Consider the following 11,642-nt stretch of genomic DNA (forward strand, 5'->3'; position numbering starts at 1 on the left):
GATTCTAGTTTTTTTGTATATTGTTTGGTTTTGGAGACACAACAGGACAACTCATATACAAGGCTATGTCGTCGGCAAATTGGACAATTTTACAATCTCTGGGTATATGTGAACAGATCTTTGCAACGTATAGGTTGAAAAGAAGGGGGCTGAGGATAGAGCCCTGCGGGACTCCTTTGTAGGAGTGATATTGACTAGAAATCTCCCCACTGATAACAAATTGCAGCTCTCTCTAGTGAATAAGGTTGTAGACGAAGAAACAAATCTTAGGAGGAATTCCGATGTCTAGCAGATCATACACTAGAAGACTGGGAATAACATTATCAAATGCGTCCATGATATCGACGAATATGCAAATGGTAGCTTGGCCTTTGGCAAAGCTGTTATGAATTTCAGAAGTTAGGACACCTAGATTCTATCAATCTGGATTTAGGAAGGGTAGATCATGCATATCGAAGCATCTAATTATGAAACCCCTCCATCTATTAGCCTTCTATCGAATAGCATTCTATCGAAAGGGTAGATCCTGCCTCGATAGGCAGGATCTATCCTTTTTAAATCCAGATTGATAGAAAGGAATAATATGATTCGCTTCGATCACCCAATCCAGCCGAGAAAGTATCAATCTCTCAAGAAGTTTTAGAAAACAGGAGTTGAGGGATATAGATCGAAATTTATCTGGAATATTTTTAGGGATCAGAAAAGCTAAAGAGTGGGACCAAGATTTGGGAAAAGAGCCTTCGAGAATACTGTTTAAGATATCAAGAATAGTGAGATAATGAATTGAAAGAAGGGAGATCATCTCATAATTCAATCCGTCTATTCCAGGAGAAGAGCAGGTTTTAAGGTTGTTTACGATATGAAGAAATTCGTTCATGGAGAAAGGAGTGTTGAATATAGGATGGGAATTAGTTTTGGGAAAATCATTGAGAGAAGAGAAAGTTTTATGAAGGACATAGGGAGGACAGAGGGATTCGATTAGAAGGCTAATAGATGGAGGGGTTTCATAATTAGATAAAGGAGGAGGAGGAAGAAGGCCAAGTTGCATACGTTTGAATTGCTTTATCATGCACCATAATTGTGTAATCAAAGAGTTATAGTTAAGGGAAGTACAATATGAGCGCCAGCTATTTCTTTTAGTTTTTTTAAGTACTTTTTTAGTGATGGCTTCTTGTTTTTTGAGTTCCAAAATGTGTACAAAGGTGGGAGATCTTTTAAAAACTGAGAATGCGAGCTTTCTATGTTGCACTGCTTTGTCACAGTTTTCATTCCACCAGGGATTAGGAGGTTTGATGCGGGAGGATTTAATAGAGTTAGAAGCGGGAGAGAGAGGGAGAGAGGAAGAGGAAGAAGGAGGAGAGGAAGAGGGAAAAGAATTAGAGATATTTTTATTATTATTGTTGTTTTTATTTTTAGGTTTTCGTGTGTATTGTGAAGAAAGAAGATTAAACAGATGATGAGTAGAGATTTTATATTTTTCAGAGGAGGTGTTAGAAAGAGTGTTATTCATAGCGGATTCCAGTTCCGGGATAGCCAGAGAGTCAGAAAAAAAATCTTTTTTGGATTGAGTCCATTTGATTTTATGAGAAAAGAAGGATCGTTTTTGAAACGAGCAGTCGAGAGAAATGAGGATGAGATAGTGGTCGCTCATCATATTGTCATTTAAAACTTGCCATTGGTAGTTAAAGAAGAAGGGAGAGGAGATGAAAGAGAGATCAATAGATGACTTGGCCTGATCAGGTCGAGTGAGGAAGGTACTAGAGCCATCATTAATGTATCGCAGGGAGTGAGAGGAGGCTGATTTAAAGAATAAAGATCCAGAAGAATCAGAGCGGCTGCAACCCCAAGAAGAGTGATGAGCGTTGAAGTCACCTAGTATGATTGAAGAGAGGGTAAAGGAAGAGCAGTATTGGAAGAAGTCATTCCAGTCCTTGAGGGAGAAAGAGCCGTGTGGGTATCTATAAATAGACAAAATAAGTAGCGGTTCGTGTTCATGAGGTATAATTATACCCATACAATCAAATCTATATATAAACAATTTGTGATTATTGTGTAGGGAATTGTTTTTTATAGCCAGGAGCAAGCCTCCAGAGCGGTGAACATCGTTGTTCTTTCTGAGAATATGAGTCTTTTAAAAAGAAGTGGTGTGAAGGTTTGAGCCAAGTTTCTGAGAAGGCTACGATGTGAACGTCAAGATCAGAGATAGCTTTACGAAGAAGGTCTATTTTATTCATTGCCGAGTGGTAGTTCCACTGCATGATATTGATAGTAGATATAGAGTAAATATCAGGAGAAGAGGCCATGACAAAGTTAAGATTGAAGGGATGAATGAATAGATTGAACAGTTTCAAACAAGCCTAATGATTTAAGAAGGGGGGAGAAATCTTTAAGGAGAACGTTTAAGAGTTTAATAAGAACGGGGAGAAATAAAAGAAGAGACATGTAAGAGGGAGAAGAGAGAGGGAGGGGAAGAGGAAGAAGAAGAAGAGATGTTGGAAACAAGATTAGGTTGTGAAAAAGAGTGGAAGGGAGGGCAATAGGAAAAGAGGAGACCAGGATCTGTATCACTATACATACCGATTCTGGAATCATGTGGGGATATATTTGGTTGCGAATGGTAAAGAGGAAAGTTTGTATTTTGGGAGGGAATTCGGAAATAGACACCAGCAGATGGTTGGGATTCTCTTTCATTGGGGGCGTTAGAGAGAGAGTGAGGTGGATGGGAGGAGAAAGGAGTGGGATGGGAAGAAACGCGGGGGGTAGAAGTGAAGGGATGGCGAGGAAGTTTAGGGTGCGGGAATTTGGATTGAGATGAAAATGTATTGTTTACATTAGTGTTGTAATTGATATAATCGTTAGTGAAGCTATTATTGGGATAGAGGGAGGGGGGAGAAGATGAAGGACTAAGAGAAGATATATTAAGTTCGGTAGGGCTATGCCTGGCTGCATCAGAGAAAGATTGAAGTGGGAATCTGTTTGTATTAGATTTTAGAGGTGTAGAGAATGGTGAAAGTGAAGGATTAGAAGAGAAGGGGTGAAAAAGATTTGGAAAGTTATAATAATCCGTCAGGGGATTATTGTTTAGTTGTGAATTATGATTGTAGACTATTTTTTTGGCCTCGACAAAGGGGATATTTTTTACAGCGGCAAGTTCGCGAATTTGTTTCTGTCTAAAAAGTTCAATGTATGCAGGATCAGATGGCTTGTGAGGCCCTTTACAGTTAGCGCAGGTTGGAGGAAGGTTGGCTTTAGGACATTTGATTCCTTCATTGTGTTTATTTTCATCACATTGTGAGCACCTTAAAGGTCCCTTGCATTGAGAACCTGAGTGACCGTAACGCAAACATGAGATACAAAAAGGAACTTTAGCGACAAAAGGAGAAACTTCATATCTAACCCAGTAAAGTTGGATATATTTAGGAAGATGTTGTCCTTTGAAATTGATAGACACTGTTTTAGAAGGAATGAAATTTGGTTCGGAGGAATTGTCAGCGTTCGTACACCTTCGGTTGAGTCTCCTTACAGAAGAGATCTCGAGGGGGGAGAGAACCTCAGCGATTTCTTGATTACTTAGTTCAAGTAGTACACCTCGTATTATATCTTGTCTTATAATGCGGAAAGAGGGGATGAAGGCAACCAAGAACTTGGTTTTGAGAGAGGAGAGATTCACTAGAGAGTTAACGGCGTCGCGAGATTTCAACTGAACCAACACTTTAGAAAAACCTATTTTTTCTATTTCGATTATTTCGTTTTTATAAGAGGCAGCAATGAGTTTGCCAGCCATTAGCGGGTGAAGAGCTACCTTTTCTTGTGCTTGAATAATAACCTCAAAAGGTCCTTGTGAGTGACTATCGTATCTGTTTGTAAGGGATGCTTCAGAGATGGTTAGGTATGTCTTTTGATGTTTAGAAGTGCTTACATTGGAAGCTGAGTCAGGAGAGTTATTCTTAGGATCGTCAGAGGTACGTTTTCTATTAGAAGGAGGAACATGAGGTCGATTAGAGGAGGATGAGGCAGAGAGAGGGTCGCATGACTTATTATCCCTTTTTTTGGGACTTACCAATTTCGAGGTCAAAATGTTACCTGGGGAAGACTGAAGTTTCTGTCTTGATTCCCCCGCGGGTCGCACAGCAGAGGCAGAGATACAGGAGACTTCAAATTCCATGGAATCGTCGGTTAATTGTCCTTCGTCGTCTGACGATGGGATGGGAGGGTATACGCTGGAAATAGAAATTAGTATTTTTACAGCTGTGTCAGTTTCCTTGTAATCGTAAGTGAAGGAGATGTTAGGATTAGGATGATGAGAAGATCCTCCCGGATCTGATGCGGAAGCAGCGGGATGCATGGTGACTTCGTGAGGAGGAGGGGGAATGGCGGACAATGCCGCGTGATGCGCCCAAGGCGCTAGGCTATTAGTGCAAAGCAGATTCGTAATTATAACTTTGTCCACTTATGAAAATGAGAGATTTGAGCAATTGAAATAGAAATATCTTATGAAAAAGCACTTTAATCACTAACTATAGCCGATTAAAATAAGTAGCCAAGAGCGGGCGATGTACATCGTCTCGGTTCTCGAACAGCACTCCTACTATATCATTAAGTATTACATTAGTCGGGGTGGTTCTTCTGAGGCCCATGCAGAATCTTACAAGGAGAAAGCGCAAACTTCGGGTCACTGATTTTGATGGGGATTTTTTTTAGTATAGTACTCTATTAGAAAAGTACTTGAGTAAAGGGATAGGGCGCAACCCTCACCTCCGTCAAGTTAGCCAAACCACTTTGATTTTTTATAATTAAAATTAACTAATCGTTTGGTAATCCTTTGGTGATGATTGGTAGTCCAATTAAAACGTTTGGTGGTTCATCGTTTTTTTTTAAATTAAATAATTAAAATTCGATGTAAAGTTTGCCGAACATTTTTATTTTTCGTCCAATCGAGAAACAAAAGCTAATTAATAAGAGCTTATTCAATGCAGAATCGTTAGGTCGTCACGAATAAATTCTTTACAATGTTTGGTGGTCCATAGTTTATCCGAAAAATGAAAAAAATCATGTAAAATGACGACGATGACTGTAAAATTAGCCAAACCAATATATTATTTATTAAGCAATTTTGTTCAAATTGGTCTTACATGATAGAAAATCGTTTGATGGTGATTACAGGAGGGTGGTTGCAGGAGGACGGCCTCCTGCAACCACCCTCCTCCTCTAGGGAGAGGAGGAAAGGAAGGAGAGGTGGCGCCAGTATCCCCATCCCGAGGTGCTTTAGGTGCCTGCGGGGGGAAGGTCCTGTTAGCACACATCCCGATAGCACACAACCATACATATTGACTGATGCCTAAGATAACTAACACGGTTAGCGGTAGCCAAAGAAGGTTCTAATGTTCATTGGCCAATTAGTATTGTGCGCTATCGGATCCCGTCCCCTGCGGGTGGGGCACATCGGCGCGACCTGTACGGATGAGATGTACCGGGATAACCGGTGTTACCGGTGTGGGTCCCCCGGTCACCTCATGAGGGGATGTGGTGGGACACCCAGGTGTGCTTTGTGCACCGCCAATAGTGCATCATTGAGTTTTCTCAGCGGCGCACCAAAGAAGAAAATCTCCTTTGACCATCTGGGGGGATCCGCGGGGGTGGGTTCCTGGTTGAATGCGAGAGCGATCCCAGGGCCCACCCACGTTAACCGCCGGGAAGTGACTACTAGTCAGGTTTTAGTGGGTGTACCCCGTTAAATAGGGAGAGTCCCATATACAGTTTCCGCTCCCCGGGGGATGTGTAAAGCATTTCTTGACGTAAAAAAAAGGATTAATCCTTGCGGAACTCCTTTGCGCAAATAATAATCTTTGAAAAGTTCTCCGTTAATGAAGAATTGTACAATCCTTGAATAAATAAGATTGTAGATAAATTTGTTAAATTTAGTGGATAGACCAATATCTTTAAAATCTTCAATAAGTATGTTTGGGATGACGTCATCAAAGGCATTTGACAGGTCAAGAAAGAGGCATGCCGTAATACTTCTTCTTATAAAGCTGACGTGAATTTTGATAGTGAGAATGAAGAGATTGTCCAAGAGCAGTGTTTTATACATCTTTGGACGGGTCTACAATAGATGTAGTAAGCCTTAAGCCGTAAGAAATTAACCAATTACAATTGACTTTAGAGAAGAATAATAAATATGATTGGTTCATTTCTTACGACTTAAGGTTTACTACAGCTATTATAGACCCGGCCTTAACGACGAATGTTGCTATTGTTAACTGTACTTATCGATTTCTGATTGGTATATACTTTTAGATCTAATCAATCAAGGATCGATAAGTACAGTTAACGATAGCGACATTCGTCGTTAAGATGTATAGAATACTGCTCCAGGCAGGAACAAATTCTAAAGCCAAATTGAGTGTTAGGGAGTTTTGAGTATCTTTCAAGCCACTAGTCTAGTCTCATGAGAATGAGTCTCTCTAGTGTCTTTAAAACGCAAGATGTCAGGGTGAAAACACACGGTACGGAATAGAGCGTATGGAAGGCAGAGTGCGTCGAAGAACAGCCAATCAGCGCTATTCCGTATTACGCATTACGTACGCTTTGATGTCCTCTGTTCACATGGTACGTAAAAATGACTCGAAAGATTGAAAAAAATTTGAAATATGTTTTAAAAATTGAAAAAATTGATTAGAATGCATGAAGTATTGTAACAAAAATAATCTTTTATGAAATTTGAGACACAATATGTCATAAAGATAAGCAATCTTTTAAAATAAAAATTTATTTTCTAAATTATATCTGTTTTAAATATGTCAATAAACCTTCTATGACGTACCATGTGAACAGAGCACACTGAAATCGTGCGTGATGCGGAATGCGTATGTTATTCTTGACATCGCGGATCTTGATATCTACAGATTTTGATTTTGGAGCAATTGGATCGTCTGTTTTGTTTTATATTTTTTATTATATACAAACTTTTAACTTTTTCAAAATAATGGATAAGATGTTTATAGTGAGTGAAACAATGAAGTATTTAATGAAAATATATATCAGAAGTCCGATGCTATATCATCGTAAAGAAAAAATGAGACAAACGTTAATAAAACTATTAGCATTATACAAGAGTCTCTCAGAAAAGAAATCGAAAAGAAGAAGTATCTGGGTAAGACCAATTTACACTGTGGAACAACGTTTACTTCAAGATGACAGTGATAATTTGATTCCTATGTTAAAGACAACAGATGAACCTTTGCATTTCAATTACTTACGAGTAGATTCAACGATATTTGAAGAATTGTTTTTGCTGGTGGGCTCTTATCTTGAAAAACAAGTAAATATTTGAGAACCAATTGCATCTTATACAAGGCTACAAACTTGAGATATTTGGCTACTGGAGATAGCATGAGATTCATCGGATATGCATTTCGAGTTTTTCCAAATACTATTTCAATAATCATTCATGAAACTTGTAATGTGATTTAGGAGAGATTAAAAGATATTGTTTTGCCAATTCCAAGTCAAGACGCATGGATGAAAGTTGCAGCAGATTTCGAATCAATTTGGAATTTCCCACATTGTCTTGGCGCTATTGATGGAAAGCACATTGCTATAGAAGTAATTTATTATTTAAACATGTTTATTTAAATATGAGTGGCACCCGTTTGAGCACGTTAATATTGATCACAAAGTCCTCCCATTAGTTAAAGCACAAAAAATTCCCGGTACCGATTGATATGAGTAATCGTGATGAATATTAATATGGTCAATTAAGATTCTTCTTTTAAATATTAAAGTAACATTTTATGAGCAGTAAAAAGTAGCAGCAAAAATATGTAATTTGCTCATTCTTAAGTAAGTAGCGTTATTTACACTAGTTACTTACTAGAATAAGCAAATCACATATTTGTGCTGCTGCTTTTTACTACTCATGAAATGTTACCTTTAGTAAAAAACAATAATTTAAAAAATTAATATTTTAGGCTCCTCCTCATAGTGGGTCAGTGTACTACAATTACAAAAAATTCCACAACTTTAATTTGACTGGAATAGCAGATGCACATTATCGGTTCATATTAATTGATGTTGGAGCAGAAGGCCGTCGTAGTGATGCTGGTGTGTTTGCTGCCAGTTCTATAAAAGCTAGATTAGAAACTGATTCCTTAAATATACCAGCACCTTCTACAGTCGGACAAAGTGTATTATCATATGTTTTTGTTGGGGATGAGGCATATCCATTAGACTAGATATTTAATGCGACCATATCCAAAAAGATGTCTTAGATTTGAAAAAAAAAGATATACAATTATCGACACAACAGAGCAAGACGAGTAATCGAAAGTGCTTTTGGAATTTTGGTGGCAAGGTGGAAAATTTTTCGAAGGCCAATTAATACATACGTCTCCAAAGCTGAAAAAATGGCAACAATTTGTTTGCATAATTATATTATTAATAAAGAACTACAGAAACTTCTCAAGAAAGAAGATACTTATTTTTAAATGAAAGTGACAATCAGCTGATATCATTTGGCATACGAGATATTGATGAGATAATAGAAGATGTGACTTCTCGTAATTTGCCTAGTGTGTATCGAGAAAGATTTGCTGAATATTTTTGTACGGAAGGTGCTGTGCAGTGGCAATGGGAAAAAGCTGAAAATAATGAATTTTAAACATTGTTATTTGTAATTATATTAGCATATTAATTTTATATTTCTTTGTATTTATTTTTAATTATATTATTAAATTTATAATTATGTAGTAATTGTCACCACTTTTCTAAATTAAGTTAATATTTTAATTAAGTTAATATTTAATAGGCTCCTTAAGCCTATATATATTTTATTATCATAGGAGTCTTTCATTTCTTATTGTTTTAAACATTGTTTTTCATTTATTACATTAATAAATATAAATTAATTAATAAGTAAACATTTTGTTTTTAATACTTCGATTTATTTAGAATAATATAAAAAACGTTACATATACATAGTTGATAAATTATATAAAATAATACATAGTTAATACATGATAAAACAAGTGTTATCTTAGTATCTTTTTCTATGATGTTATAAAAGTCCAGCTTCTTGTTCTGCTTCTAATAAATCATTCATAATTTTATTTTGAAGCAATCTTCTATTTTTATATGGAAGTTTCCTTAAAATCTCTCCTACTTGAATTAAAAATCCATCGACGCCGTCTGCAGGCTTATTTGTTTCTGATAAGACTTTTAATAAATCATTCTTAAATTCATTATCAGTTGATCGTTTTCGCTCTAAAACATAATATTTTATAATTTATAAAAACCATTTTTATTTCATGTAAATGTTAAATAAATATTTACTTTTGGTATGCTCTGTAAAATTGTTTTCTTCAGATACACTGGTGAATATGCAAGAGGTTGTGTCATTTTGTTCATCTGTCATCTCACTATCTACATTGTTAGTTTCATCTAAATTGGTGGTTGAAAATGAATCCGATGTATCTCTTGAAATGTTACTATGACAGCTAAAAAATATTTATTTCAAAATTATCTTTTATTTTATAAATATTTTTAACATATAAAAAAAATAAATGGTAAGCTCTCTGTAAATAATAAATAAATGGATATATCTGTTATATATCCGTTAATTTAAATATTTTTAAGAATTGATAAATTTAGAATTTATGTTTACGGCCTTGTAATCATTGTATCATTTAAAAATTCCATCTGTTCATAATAACGAAACCCATCTTTCTTTTTACTACTTGATGGAGCTGCTGAACCACTTGATATATATGCAGTAACTTTATTCTTGGCTTTTTTATAACTGTCACGAAGGCTTCTCCAGCGCTTTTTGATCACATCTATTTCAAATTTGCCTATAAAATAATATGTAATATTTAGCAGAACATTTTATTTTAAAAAATAAAGTTTATTATCATTTAATTCACTGGTAATTTCAATCCCAGCTTCTTTGACAATTAAAGGACCTCTTTGTTTTACTGGAATAGTATGGTTCCACAGATAAGGTCTTCTCATCACAGCATCTATTAGCAATTCGTCATAGTTAGTCCACTGTTTATCTTCCTTGTTATAATGTCCCTTTTTTTATTATCAGAAGTCGAGGAAGATTGTTCGTGATCTTCTGTGCCATGTTCAACATTTTCTTGATCTTCTGTCTCTATAGTGATAATTATATTCATAATATAGCAAATCTAATCATTTTATATTGATTACAGTAAAAGTTAAGTAATAAAATTACAAGTAAATAATATAAACTAACTTCTGTATAGATCTTCTGTGCCATGTTCAATATTTTTTTGTACCTGTCTTGTACCTACTGTCTCTATAGCAATAATTATATTCATAATATAGCAAATCTAGTCATTTCATATTAATTGCAGTAAAAATTAAGTTATAAAATTACAAGTAAATAAGTAAACTAACCTCTGAATACACGGTCTGTTTCAAGGATATAAATAGCTTCTGTTAAATTATTTAAATTAGCAAAGCACGAATGTTCTATCAGATTAAAATTTTGCTTTGGTAGCTTGAAATGACAGTGCATGCACTCATAATACTGTAAAACAAAATACAAGAAATGTTATTACATCTATAAAAATTCGCATTTTTTGAAAAATATTGCACATTTTTTATTCACTTACACTAGATTGTGCTTCACTCATGCTGCTAATATCACTTGGCACTTGATCACTATTTATGTCTATTTTAATATAACAAACTTTCCGTTTAAACTTTAACGGTGATGACAAACAAACTCAATGACGCATTCGCAGGTGACATGAAAAAGTACAGAAACGTCCGGAAAAGCACTGATTGGCTGTTCTTCGACGCACTCTGCCTTCCGTACGCTCTATTCCGTACCGTGTGTTTTCACCCTCAGAGAAATTGGACGGAATATGCCAGGGGTTGATTTTGGAATTAAAAATACTAGAGAATACTTCCGTGAATCTGGGAGATTTTTGGAGGAGAAAATGCCATTCAGTATTTCTAAGAAAATAGACCTTGGGAATATGTGAAATCATGGAATAGGTAATTTGGTCTAGGCCGGGTGAGGTCTTTTTTTTCTTCATAAAGTTAATGACGAAGTGGATTTCCGTTAATGAAAACGGGGAGTCAAAAAGATCACAGATTGAACAGGGATGTTGGAATTGAAGTCTAAAGGGGGTGCCAAGCAAGACGAAGGGCATAGAGAATTCATAGTTTTCTCCATGTCATTGGTAACACCATAATTGGTAGAGGGGGAGGAAGTGGAGGAAGTTGAGATGAGATATTTATTCTTATATCTCTTAATAAGTTTCCAGAGAGTGTTAATCTGAATAAAAGACGAGATTTCCTCGCAAAAGGATCTTCAAATTTTGCGTTTTTTGAAGCGAAGGATTTTCTTTGTGGAAGCTTCTTGTCTTTTAAAGTTAAAGTAATTTTCTTGGGTAGGTTTCATTTTGAATTGGCGAAAAGCTAGTTTTTTAAGTACGACAGCCTCAGTGCATTTCATATTTTACCAGGAAGAAGAGGGGAAAAACGTTTCTTTGGAAGAGAAGAATTACTATTTTTCTGGGGGGGGGGGGGAGAAGTTTGGATTGACTTCTTATGTTTTTGAGGAATGAGGGATAAGGCTGTGTTTTTAATAAAGTTGATAAGGATTTCATATT

This window comes from Anoplolepis gracilipes, unplaced genomic scaffold (genome assembly GCF_047496725.1).
Source record: "Anoplolepis gracilipes unplaced genomic scaffold, ASM4749672v1 Contig19, whole genome shotgun sequence".
In the NCBI taxonomy this organism is placed as follows: Eukaryota; Metazoa; Arthropoda; class Insecta; order Hymenoptera; family Formicidae; genus Anoplolepis; species Anoplolepis gracilipes.